Genomic DNA, 13,184 nt, shown 5'->3' on the forward strand with positions numbered 1-13,184 from the left:
CAAAGTGGAAGGTACTTATTTGGGCAAAGTCTTGCTTAAAGATGCAGTGAGTCACGTGCTGCAGATGGCAGGCCGTGGTGGTTAAAGCCTCAGCTTTGAGGTGGCCTGGCTCTACCCAGTCAAGCTTGTTGCCTGCAGAGCCCCATTTTTGGCCTCATTTACTAAATTGTTATTAGCAGCCTCTGAGTCTACTTCCTTCCCCATACACACACGGATGGTTCGTTTTCAATTATTGATGCTAATGGGTGAGAGGAATAGGGAAAATAATGAATAATTGACTCCCAACTTCATATTCCTTTACTTAACACTTCCCCGGTCTTCTCCACATCCAAATATCTTATCAAAGTTTCCAGCAAATCTTAACCTTGAGGGATGTACCCAAATGTGCTTCTCTGGGACTCTGAATTCCCAGTGCTTTTTTGTGTGTTGATGTGTTTGCTTGCAGGAATTGCAAGAACCTAGAAACTCCCAGAACCCCTGCCCTGAGGAGACTTGCAGAGTTCTCCCTGGAGGTCTTTAGAAGGCTGGATTCATAACTAGGTCTCTCTTAACCAAAGCATCCAGCCTCCCCTAGAAATATTATAATCTTCAGCTTCTAACAAAAAGGCTTTGCCTTGTGGCGTTTAGCTTCCGGTCAGTTAGCTGTTCTTTCTCCTTCCGTCCCAGATCAATCTCAGAAAACCAGGTTAGCTCTAAATGTGGCAACCATTAGGAGCATACTGTCGGTGTGAATTTGTGTGTAAATTTAGAAATATTGCCACTTCCCTCCAAAGCTATTTCTCCCTTCTTAAATCAAGAGGAAGAAAATGGCTAATTTCTTGGTTGAAATCATTTCTGTCATTTTACTATGTACTTGAGACTATTGCAAGCAAATGTATAGATTTTTACTAAACTGTATTGGTTTTTAGAGCTGAAGATTTTAGAAAGCCACTCCAGATCTCAGGCTTCTAAACAAACTGCCAGTGAGATCAAAGCTGCTCTATCTGGCTCAAGTATTATAGCCCAGGAACCTGAGTGAGTTTTGAGCAAGAAATAATCTAAAACAAAAACAAAAACAAACAAAAAAAACTGCCTCTAATTCTGCATAGCAGACACTTACCAATTAACTGATTATCAAATGCTTTTTGACAGAGCAATCTTGCCCTTGGTATAACTTAAATACATTTGTTTATCAATTGCTGTTTGCTTTTTTTATTTTTCATTAATATATGGGAGGTTTTGTTTCTGGGTGGTCTGTTGATAGCTCAACTTCATTGTAACTTATGCTCCCCAGCCCTCCACTCTTCTCTGTCTTGGAGGAAAACCAGAAACCTCATTACCCAGTTCTTTTCCTATGTGCCTTGAGGTTACATTTGTCCAGTGAGAGGCACCCCCATGAAACGTCTGAGGCAGAAAAGGAGAAGCCATTTTTCTTTAGTGCCAGCTACAGGCGGTTACTCAGAGCCTCAGCTTCTCAGGGTCCTCCTGAGAAGCACCTGCTATGGGCAACTTGATCACAACAGAAGCCCCAATTTCTCTTGAGATCTCTGCATTTCAGATGCCCTAAGAGCAACCTTCTGACCTTTCCTTACCCAGCCCTTCTAATGGTTGTGCAAGCCTTAATTCCTCTTTCAACTCTCTCCAACTCATCAAAAACCTAGCATGACTTCTGTTTTCTGATTAAATCCTGACTGATACTGGGGCCAGGGATTCATTCTCTTATGCCTCTTTTTCCTCATGATACAAAAGCTAGGGGTATCAGTCAGTAAGCAGTGAGAAAGTACTTATTGAAAGCACAGGGCGGGTGTGGTGGCTCATGCCTGTAATCCAGGATTTTGTGAGGCTGAGGTGGGTGGATCACCTGATGTCAGGAGTTCGAAAGCAGCCTGGCCAACATGGTGATGCCCCACCTCTACTTAAAAAAAAAAAAAAAAATTAGCTGAGTGTGGTGGCAGGCGCCTGTATTCCCAGCTACTTGAGACGCAGAAGCAGCAGAATCACTTGAACCCAGAAGGTGGAGGTTGCAGTGAGCCAAGATCACACCACTGCACTCCAGCATGGGTGACAGAACGAGACTCCATCTCAAAAAAAAGCACATAATTACATAATTTATATTGCAGTGTATTAGGTATAACACACATCAAGATAAAGTCCCCAAATAAAACAGATACAATAATGACCACGCATATATAAAATGTATATGTAAACACAATAACTAAAAGTTTGTGCCAAGGAAAGATTGGATCAGGGAATCTTCTGGAGGCAAGAAAATCACTAAGATGTTTCCTTTCTTTATAAAATCTGCTGGGCAAATGTTCAGCAGGCAGCTTTTTTGGACATGGGCTGTCGTCCTTGACTGCATCCATCCTGAGCTCTCTGATATGCCATCCTGCAGGGCAGCACTGTCACTGTATGTCAGGGACACAGGAGGAGGGAGGCCTGTGAATGAAGAAATGTGGTGTTTAATATTCTGCTGCTTCCTGAACACTCACAGGGTATATCTGGGAAGAATTTGAGGCCAAGAATAGTTCCATTAAAAGGTACACCTATCATTTATAAAGATTTGGGATTCAAGACAGAAAATGCTGACTCAACTGGCTTAAACCACATGGAATGGATGCAGGAACAATCAGAGGCCCCATGATGCCATCCACTCAGGTTTGTCTTGTCCTCTCCTCTGCTGTCCTCAGCATCAGTTCTATTTTGACGCTGTCCTCCCTGTGGAGGCAAGACAGCTGCCACATTCCTAAGTAACACATCTAGAAACAAAATACCATTGGGTGCCAAAAAGGGAGCATGGTTTCTCGTGTTTGTATTTTCAGAAACAGAGAAAACTCTCCCTCTAAACTCCCAGCATTCCACCTCTCTTGCATGTCCCACTGGCTAGAAATGAGTCACAAGCCCACCCCTAAACCTATTATTGGAAAGAGAATGGGGCCATACAAATGGGCTTAGTTCAGCCAGGATTCAGCCCTGGAAGTGGGGTAAGCCCCCTGCTTTGTGCCACATTGGAAAGGGATGAGTGCCTGATACTGGGGCTTTGACAATAGAAAATCAGGAGGGGATATATATTTCTCTAGAAATGATCTGATCAAAACGGTAGTTACTGGCTGGGCACAGTGGCTCACGTCTATAATCTCAGCATTTTGGGAGGCCAAGGCAGGAGGATTATTTGAGCCCAGGAGTTCAAGACCAGCCCAGGCAATATAGTGAGAGACCCAGGCTCTACCCACCAGCCCTCACAAGAAAAAAATTTTCTGGGCATTCGGTATGTGCCTGTAGTCCCAGCTACTCAGGAGGCTGAGGTGAGAGGATCTCTTGAGCCTGGGAGGTCAAGGCTACGGCGAGCTGAGATCGTGCCATTGCACTCCAATCTGTCTCCAAAAGAAAAAGAAGAAAAGGTAGTTATTTATTGTAACAGGAAGCAAGGAGGGCCTGAGATTTGTCAGTGTTGTTCATGACAACCACGCACTTTCAGAAAGTTTCAGTGGGATTCACACCTTACTTTGCACCACCACACTCCACGGGGCTTGGATGCAATTGTGCTGTATGTAAATGTGTATTGTGTATTCAGCTATTCCTGGAATTCTATTTTCAATCCTGATCTTAATTAGAGGGATACTTCTTTACCACGACAAAGTCATGGTCAGAAGAGAAGCTCAACATTGTACTGAGGTCACAGAAATAGAATTCCATTATTGTGCCTAGAGCAAGCTGAGCCACATGGGTGGGAAATTTTAGACTTCAGGATTGAGGGGCCACCAGAAAATATTCAAAAATATAAAATGAATACCTTTCCACAGAATAAGACAATGCCATACATGGCCCAACTTGATCTGGTGTTTTCTCTATGTTATTAGGGTTTTCTGCAAAAGCAAACAAGCAAAAAACAGTGGTTCCATTGTTAACTATATTTGGGAAATGCTGAACTAAACAGGGTAAAACAGGTGTATCTACTTCAGGACCTCTCAGAATTGTTGATACGGTGCCACAAATTGTGGCTCTCCAAAAGGGGACATTATATTCAGTGTTTCCCAAACATATTTGACCACAGAATACAAAATGGAATATGGTGAGACTGATGTGCAGAATCCACTTTGGGAAAGGCTGCTCAGGCCCTTCATTTTACAGCTAAATAAACTGAGGACGTGTGAAATGAAGGAATGTGTCCAAGCTTGCTCCATTAGCCAGGATTCCTCGGGAAACAAATGGAAGCATCAAGAGAGTTTGAAATTTAAGAAAATGATTAATGTAGGCAGGATTAGGGAAGCCAACAAGATATAGTGAGACACCCAGGTGGTGGCTCTTGCCACCCCAACCCTAAAGGGGAAAGAGAAGGAAGCTTGTTACTGGAGCTCAGCTGAGAGCTGGAGAAACGGAGGGGCTGCCTGTCAGAACTGTCATGGGGTAGGGAAGAGGGGGATAAATACATGACCTCAGACTGTCTCTCCTCCTGTCCTCTCCTTTCCCACTGGTGCTGCCCATTGGCCAAATCCATCTGGAAGCCAGAGGGCGGAAGCCTGGTGATGCAGTCTGTAGAGGTCAGCCTCCCAGGCACAGAGCTGAGCAGAGAAGGGTGAGCACATATCTGTGGGGCAGGTGGGGAATAAACAGCACAATTACATAGCTAGTATTTTGCCTTTTTCATTTTTTAAAAAAAGTTTACCTCATATATTTTATAAACTTATGTAAGTTGGCTTAATAAAATTTAATGCAATATAAAACAAAAAAATGCTAAAAACATAAAGCAATGGTTTTCAAGATGTGGTCTCAAAGTGTGATTTCTAGGGGTTCCCAAGACCTTTCAGATCTGCAAGGTCAATTTGTAATAATACTATGATGTTACCTCGTGTTTTTCTTTCACTCTTTCACAAGCAACCCGTGGGTTTTCCCATGCTGAGTGACAATGTTATTGACTGCTAACGGAATGTGTGCCTGTGCATTCTCATGATTTAAAATTCGTCCCATTTTAATTTCTAACATAGTAGATGATAAACATTACTCAAATAAACACAGTTTCTTTGGGTCCTCAATTATTTTTGATGTAAAGAAACCCTGAGACCAAAATGTTAAAGAACCACTGATGTAAAGGTAGCCAAAGGACAGATGTGTCCAGGTGAGAGGTGAAGCCAGCTGGACTTCCTGGGTTGAATGGGGACTTGGAGAACTTTTCTGTCTATCTCGAGGATTGTAAATGCACCAGTCAGCACTCTGTAAAAATGCACCAATCCGTGCTCTGTATCTAGCTAAAGGATTGTAAATACACCAATCAGCACTCTGTAAAAATGCACCAATCAGCACTCCATGTCTAGCTAAAGGATTGTAAATGCACCAATCAGCACTCTGTAAAATGGACCAATCAGCACTCTGCAAAATGGACCAATCAGCACTCTGTAAAATGGACCAATCAGCAGGACATGGGCGGGGCCAAATAAGGGAATAAAAGCTGGCCACCCAAGCCAGCAGAGGTAACCCGCTCCAGTCCCCTTCCCCACTGTGGAGGCTTTGTTCTTTCGCTCTTTCCAATAAATCTTACTGCTGCTCACTCTTTGGGTCTGCACTACCTTTAAGAGCTATAACACTCACTGCAAAGGTCTGCGATTTCACTCCTGAAGTCAGGGAGACCACGAACCCGCTGGAATGGAGAAACTCTGGACACATCTGAACATCTGAAAGAACAAACTCCAGATACACCATCTTTAAGAACTGTAACACTCACCACAAGGGTCCAAGGCTTCATTCTTGAAGTCAGCGAGACCAAGAACCCACTGGAAGGAATACATTCGGGACATACAGGTACTTGAAAGGAACTCTTCTTCATGCTGGGCACCAAATCTTCTAGTTTATCTAACAGTAAAGTTGATAGGAAACATAAGGGTTAGATGGTAAGTCATCTCTAGAGCCTGAGATGTGACGTGGGTAAGTTTTCTAACAACAAAGTATAAGAAGCCCTTGTGTGGAGTTCATGTATAATGATCTACTTATTTAAAAATGATATATGGGATACTGGATAATAAAACAAAGTATCTTTATTGCAAGGGTGGTGCATCAATTTCCTATTGCTGCATAATAAATAATCACACATTTGATGGCCTAAAAACCATACCCATTTGTTATCTCACAGTTTTTGTGGGTCAGGAATCTGGGCATGTCATAACTGGGTTCTCTGCTCAGGGTCTCACAGGGCTGAAATCAAGGTGGATTGCATCCTCATCTGGAGGATGCAATGGAAATGCTAGGATCTGCTTCTAAGCTCCTGCAGGTTGTTGGCAGAATTCATTTCTTTATGACTGTAGAATTAATGGCAGCTTGCTTCTTCAAAGCCAGCAACAGAAATAAGAGTCTTTACTGCTTCAGGTCTCGAACTTCAGGGAAGGCCTGGACCCTCTTTTAAAAAGCTCACTGATTTGGCCAGGCCCACTGAGGGTAAGTGCTCTTTTGTTTAACTAAAAGTCACTTGATTAGGGATCTTAATTATACCTGAAGAAAGTCCCTAAGACTTTGCCATAATTACAGGAGTGGTATTTCCTTACTTTTGTTGTATCTTATGGTTAAAAGCAAGTTATGATTTCCACCCACATTCATGGCAAGGGGATTAAGAGCATGACTCATTAGGGGTCACCCTATGGTGTATCTGTCAGAGGTGGGGAACAGATTCAACCATAATCAGAAGGGTTTTAATACAAAGGGTTGTAATACAAAGGCAGCACAAGTACATCACTAAACTCCTGAGTGAAGACCTTAGAAGTAATATTCTTTTGGGCAAGATTCCCCTTGTGTGAACAACATTCCAGACTCTCAATCAAAACACTACAGTCAAAATGAGAACACAGAAATATAGAAGCATTGCTACCTTGGAAAAACGAGGCAACGACAAAGATGATGTAAAAGGTGAATCAGAATCAAAATAAAGCCGCACCAGGATCCTATAATTCTGCTACTAATTGGTTTGGTGAATTTGGCACCTCTAATCATCATTGGCAAACACTAATCATGCTGTAAAAGCTAATTAGGATTAAGGAGCATTATCCTGGAGGCCAAGGGGAAGTGTATGAGGTCTTAAAGGCCCTAATATATGTCTTTGAATTTGTTAGACTGATATTTTAGTATTTTCCAAAGCTCTCTTCCTGAAAACTGTTGAGAAAAAAGCTGATAGGATTTTTAAATGAATATCCTACAGATGAGGGGGTATTGAAGGAATTTTCTAGGAATAAACTAGTCTAATTTGGAGGTGATAATTTCCTTCTGTAAAGATGGAGGAGGCCACTCTCAATGCCCATGAAGCAGGAACAATACTTGTAGAATTTATCAGAGGAGCTCATTCATCTAGATGAGAAAGGTTACTATTTTGGGGAGAGGGGAACAACTTCAGTGGCTCTCCATGCTCTGTACACAGTCTGCTCTCAAAACTGTTGATTGAAGATGAGGATGAAGATAGTGAAGATTAAGAAAATGATAATCCTCAGAGAGTTCAAAACCCTACCTCTAAATAGCTGTCTTTGCTAATAATGCCTTGTTACTGACCAGGGCCATGTGATATGAGCTACACGACTGGCCTCCAGCTGAGGAAGGGGAGAGAATAGAGAGGAGACAGGCCGCTGCCAGGTCAGGGAGCTCTTGGGTGGAAGGCAGACAGCCTCAGAGACAGATTTCACCTAATGTAAATGTTTCCCAGAATGGTTGCTATTTTTGTTCTAAGTAGTTTGCTTATGCCAAAAGTGCATATTTCCCCAACAATCCTCAGGAAATAAGACACAGAAGTCTGTCTTTAATTTTCATGATATCCTGCAATTTAAATCAGTCTGGGTGCATCTGTGTGGTTTTTATTTTTTGGTATTGTTTAGATGTAATTAAGCAAATCAATACACAGGTACTTAACTATCTATTAACAGGGCCATTTGTTAACAAACTTAGTTATAGGATGGAATTAAACTGTAGTAAAGATTTAAAAACCTGCAATAAATTCAATTAATATCAAGTCATTACTCAGAATCTGAATTTATAGATATATTACCATATCTTGACAGGAATTTATATTGATTGGATATTTTGAATATTAATAAAATATAAAATTTAATATTAATAAGTGGGACTATGGTACAATTTTAAAAAGAAAAAAAATTGTGGTTTTTCTAGTTCTTTTAGAGTTGAAGGGGTTAATATGTTTCTCTGAGTCTCACATATTTGTATTTGCCTCTATGCCTATCAAAAATTTATAAAAGCTACTCTAAGATTGGTTTTCTTAATTTTTGCTTTTCCTCCATTTATTCGTGTTTATTAAGGAAAACGGTAATGGAGCTAAAGGTAGGTGAGTCAGCTGTAATTAAGGAAGCTACTGTAATTAAATTATTGTACGGCCACCCCTCGAGCTGTCATTTGAAAGGATGAAAGCTTAATTTTTCCATCAACAAAGTCAATTTCATCCAAGCTGTTGTTTAGAATGCCACATGCATTTAAAAATTACATGTTTAAACTAATCAGGAGCAAATGGAATTTAAACCCCTCATCAAAATAACATGGATAGATTGTAAATTTATGGAGCATTTTCACTATAGAAAATTAAGTCCATTCAAAACATATCCAGGAGTCATCAGGCAAACAGGGCAGTACTGATGTAAACTACCCACTGTGTGAGCTTAAGGCAGAAGGGTCTCTAATAAATTTGAGTAAATAGCAGCTGAACTGGCCTCACCATGGCTTATCTGTTCAACCTAGCAAGGAAAAAAAGTTAGCATTAATTGGTACGCTCTAGGCTCTCTCAAAGGAACAGGCACTTAGAGCAATTAAGTCAGATGCAGAAAAACAGCTCTGCATTGAAAAGCTGACAGCAGGACTCCTGCACAATATACGTAATGAGTGGCTGAGGACTTTAATGGATCGAGGCTTGGAGACTAATGGACAATTAATGTAAAACAGATGACTTCCCTTGGAGATGACAGTCTTTTGAAAGGCGCTTCACCTGCTGCTCGAACAAATGCGGCTAAAGTGAAATGAAAACAGGAACGTGGTCTCATTGAACGAGGCTAGAGCTAGTATTTGTGTCCCTGCTTTCTCCTTGAATAGTTTCAAAAACTAGGTCAGGAATTTAACAATTCTCTGCAGCTGGTGGTGCAAGCCCCCTCTCGTGGCCTCCCGCCATCCAGGGTGGCCTGAGATCACTGACTGTGCCTCTTGAGCCTTTTGAGAAGCTGCCCTAGCTCGCCTTGTTTAACAGGCAAAAAGAAGACAGGACATATTATAGTGTTCCAGCCTCACATTTAAAATGACAACAAACCACCCCAACATAGAAATTGCAGTAAATACATATTGGTACATCTATTGGAAATTTAAGAACATGGTTTCTTCTCAAATTAGGCTATTTTAATTTTAAATTAAGATAACTGGAGTCCTTCAAATTTAAGCTTTATAAGCACAGACAGGCTCCCTCCTTATGATAAGTGGTTGTATACCGAAAGCAAATAATTGTTTGCAAAGAGAAACTCATTTCCTGTAGAAACAATGCTGCAGTGGCATTTAATTTTCCACGTGATCTTCCTGAAATCTGTTTAACCCAGATGGAAGCTTAACACAAGTCAGCCTGAGCCCTGGGTCCTGGAACAGGGAGGAGTCAGCTACTCCTGTGGGAGAGGGGAAAGAAGAGGGAGACAAAGATGTTTCCCTCTTTTAGTGGGAAATGGGATTGGACTGAGCTATAATTTTGAGTTACAAACTAATCCTTGGCAATTTTCTATCTTCTAACATCCCTTTACTCAACACTCAGGAAATCAGTGCCTTATGTCATTTAAGTCGCTAGGCATTTCACCCCTGCCCCCAAGCCCCCAACTCCTCTCCTCACTACAGATGTACATATCTTAGCAATTCCCTATTTGTTCTCCTGTAATTTTTCTTCCATTTTCTCATAACAGTATATCTCATCTAGAAATTGAGGAAAGCAGCTTGTATGGGCTAATGAACACCTTTGGTTGATGGCCTGAGCACTCCCAGAAGCCTCTGCATATTAAAGAAAGAATTGCTTCTAAACTCACATGCATGTCCCATTGACAGAATTTCTGTAAGAAAAAAAAAATCAAGTCAAAATTTCAGGTATCTAATTCAAAAGAACCCACAAGTGCAGGAGAAATGTATTAGGATATTTGTTATAGCAATGAAAAGTAGAAACCACGTAGAAGTCAATGAGAAAATGCCTTAAGTGTGATATATTCATATGATGTCAGATTATGCAGGAGTTATGTAGGTACATTAGAAAATTAGCAAACGTCACCCTTTTCTCTCAGCCTGATTAGGTTTCAGCCCCCATGTGCCTGCTCAGCAAGACATGGTTGAACAAGGGTGAGATTTGCACAGCTCAGTTTATAAGCTCTGCCCCTCCCTGCCAAGTGAACACAGAGCCACGGCAAGGGTAGAACTTGTATTAAGGTCACAAATATTAATATATGTAGATTGTATGTTTTAATCCAGAAATTCATGTAGTTGGTGTGGCATTTACTAAAAGTTGGGTAGGCAGGAAATACCTTTTCTTCAAATCAAATTCAATATGGCTGCCATCCCCTATGTCACTGAATTGCAAGAAATTCAGTCTTCATTATTTGTTTCCTCCCCTCCTCCCTGGGTTTACCTAAAAATTGGGAGGATTATTTGGTGCCCAGAAAATGAGCAAGTCTCTCAGTGGGTCCAGGGTGCTCTGAATCTTCATTCCGAGGCTCCAACTGAGGCGGCTGGCTCTCCTGGTTCTGCACCAAGCTGCTTCCCTTCAAGCCGCATTCTCACCTGAGTAGCAGCTTGACTGGGGCAGTGCCAAGAAAGGGGCTTTGGGAATGTCCCTTCCTCCCATTTCAAAAGCTTCCATGTTCCCTGGACAAACTCATTGACCCATTCCCGCCCGTGCCAGCCCTCTCAGTGAGCTCAGGTTTCAGGCAAGGGAGGTAGGTTTCCAGGTGGCCAGGAGGAGCAGTTACCTTAATGCAGTAGTTCTCAGCACGTGGGTCCCGTAGTTACAGTTAGAAGGAGAAATACCTAATGTAGATGACGGTTGATGGGTGCAGCAAACCACCATGGCATGTGTATACCTATGTAACAAACCTGCACGTTCTGCACATGTATCCCAGAACTTAAAGTTTATATATATAGGCCAATTCTTGATTCTTGAACTCCATCCCAGACTTGCTGAATCAGAAACTGGGGGCACAGGCAGCATGCTGCATCTTAAGCCTTAAAGGAACCTTAAAGGTCAGGGCTTTCTGTTCTGACCTCACAACAAACCACCCAGAGGGCAAAAGTTCTGGCTACCTCCTTTAAATAGAGAAGGGAAAAATAGAGAGGTAAAAGCAAAACAGTCCTCATTCTTTCAGATACCTCTATAGCAGCAAAAAAATAACAAATAAAAAAACCCCACATATATACCTTAATGATCTCTCCCCTCTGATAAGGCACTGTGTAAAGCAAAGTTGAGATTTATAAAGGATAAAGAAAACCTGAACTCATTTGATCCACACGCCACCAACAAATCCTCGCCCCTACCTTCCAGGTTTAAGAATTCAGGAGGCTTTATCCTAAAAAAACAGCATGCTGAGAAATAAAGGTCAAGTATTTAGACTAGGCTGTTCCACATCTCCATGGAATGAAGAAATGTGTGGACACCCCTGGAATTTCAATTGGTTCTCCTTTTACAAGGATTTTTATACTAATCAAGATGGAACCAGCACATAACTTCCTTATACTAAAGAATTTCATATTAAGAAAATACAATATCCCCCCAATCTATTATATCAGATAAATGCTAATTTTTATCACATCATCTTATTTCAACTTTGTTATAAAGGCTTGATTCATGCAAAAGTGGAGAGTCATCATTTTTTGTTCTTAAACCCAATTAAATGTCACTTCCTGATTCATCCTCCTGCTGCTCCAGATACTTCTAACACATTTCAGACCTGAAATTTTTTAAGCTGCTTCTTCTTTTCCAAGTGATTTTAAGAACCTAACATTAAAACATAATTACATGGCGGAAAAATACTTTTGAAGCTGCTCAGTGTGACTTTTTTTAATAGTGAGTTTTCTGACTTGCATGCCTCAGAGGATGATTTTCTGAGCTGTGTATAACTTGACAGCATCTCTGCGGGCCCATTAGTCACCTTACAAAATTGCATGAACTCTTTTTGGATCCCTGGGGTAGCTAAAACTTAGCAATAAATGAATGGATTATGCTTCATACAATCATATTTTTAAACTACATATTAACAATCAAGACTGTTGAACAGTTTTTGGCTTTTGAGATTACAGTCACAGTTATTACTCTATAAGATTCTCTTTTTACAGATTCAAAAGATTTTATAGACAAATGAAGACTGAATTGGCCTCCAAGTTTTACTTGAGGAAATCCAGGCTATAGATCAATTCAGACCTTGATGAAGGTCACACAGCGTGGTTTCAGTGCAGCAGGAATTGGACTCACAGTCCCCCACGCTTTCCTCTCACTGCCAATTGTCAGGTTTCAGCCAATTCTTAATTTTTCACTGGCCAGAAAGTCAGGCCATTACCTTCCATCACATGATTGCCACCTAGTGGCGACAGTGGTCATTGATGCTTATGCAGTGACTGGACTCAAAGGCCAGAAAAGAAATAGAATAAAAATTAAATCATCTTTAAAATGTATTGAGAGTCTACTATTCTGTTAGGTGCTTTATTTATTTCATTTAATCCTCTAAACATTATAAACTAGGAATTTTTATTCAAGAAGAAATGAAGCTGAGAGAGATGAAGAAACTTGCCCAAATTCAGGCTGCCTCTATCAGTGGGGCAGGAACTGGATCTTCTTCCCTGGACCTTAGTCCCTGTCCTGTAACTTTGACCTACATATGGCTGGACTCTCCTAGATCTTAGCAGTCCTTTCTGATCTGTGATATTCCTCAGGCTGCAGTGACTGGCTCAGAGAAAGCCAGTAAGACCCACTGACACTTTCGCTAATACAGTCCAGGAAGAGGCAGGTACTATTTTCCACTCACACAGATAATGGTAAAAACAGTGTGAGCCTGGAAGCTGTCTAAGCTCTGCAAAGCGGAGCTGGGAATCAAGTCACCATAGAGCAAGAAAAGCTGAGATAGAGAGAAACTGAACCTGGTGACATCCCTTGTGCCCCCAGTTCCAGTTGTGTTTGAAGCCAGGTGTACTGCTGGGTGTTTCAGTTATGAGCCAATAAATGCCTTTAT

General features: G+C 41.2%; 1 long non-coding RNA gene across 2 annotated transcripts in view; it reads right to left on the reverse strand.

The window, feature by feature from the left end:
• Positions 1-1,707: 1,707 nt before the first annotated feature.
• LOC107975209 (uncharacterized) overlaps positions 1,708-13,184 on the reverse strand; it is a 75,447-nt gene continuing 63,970 nt past the window's right edge. For both annotated transcript variants that reach the window (XR_008548586.2, XR_001718552.3), the window contains exons 2-6: positions 5,699-5,826; positions 3,773-4,567; positions 3,213-3,353; positions 2,575-2,697; positions 1,708-2,418 (exon numbers count right to left, since the gene is read on the reverse strand). This is a non-coding gene — a long non-coding RNA (uncharacterized LOC107975209). The remainder of the gene's footprint in view (positions 2,419-2,574; positions 2,698-3,212; positions 3,354-3,772; positions 4,568-5,698; positions 5,827-13,184) is intronic.

Source organism: Pan troglodytes, chromosome 5, assembly GCF_028858775.2.
Source record: "Pan troglodytes isolate AG18354 chromosome 5, NHGRI_mPanTro3-v2.0_pri, whole genome shotgun sequence".
Classification (NCBI taxonomy): domain Eukaryota; kingdom Metazoa; phylum Chordata; class Mammalia; order Primates; family Hominidae; genus Pan; species Pan troglodytes.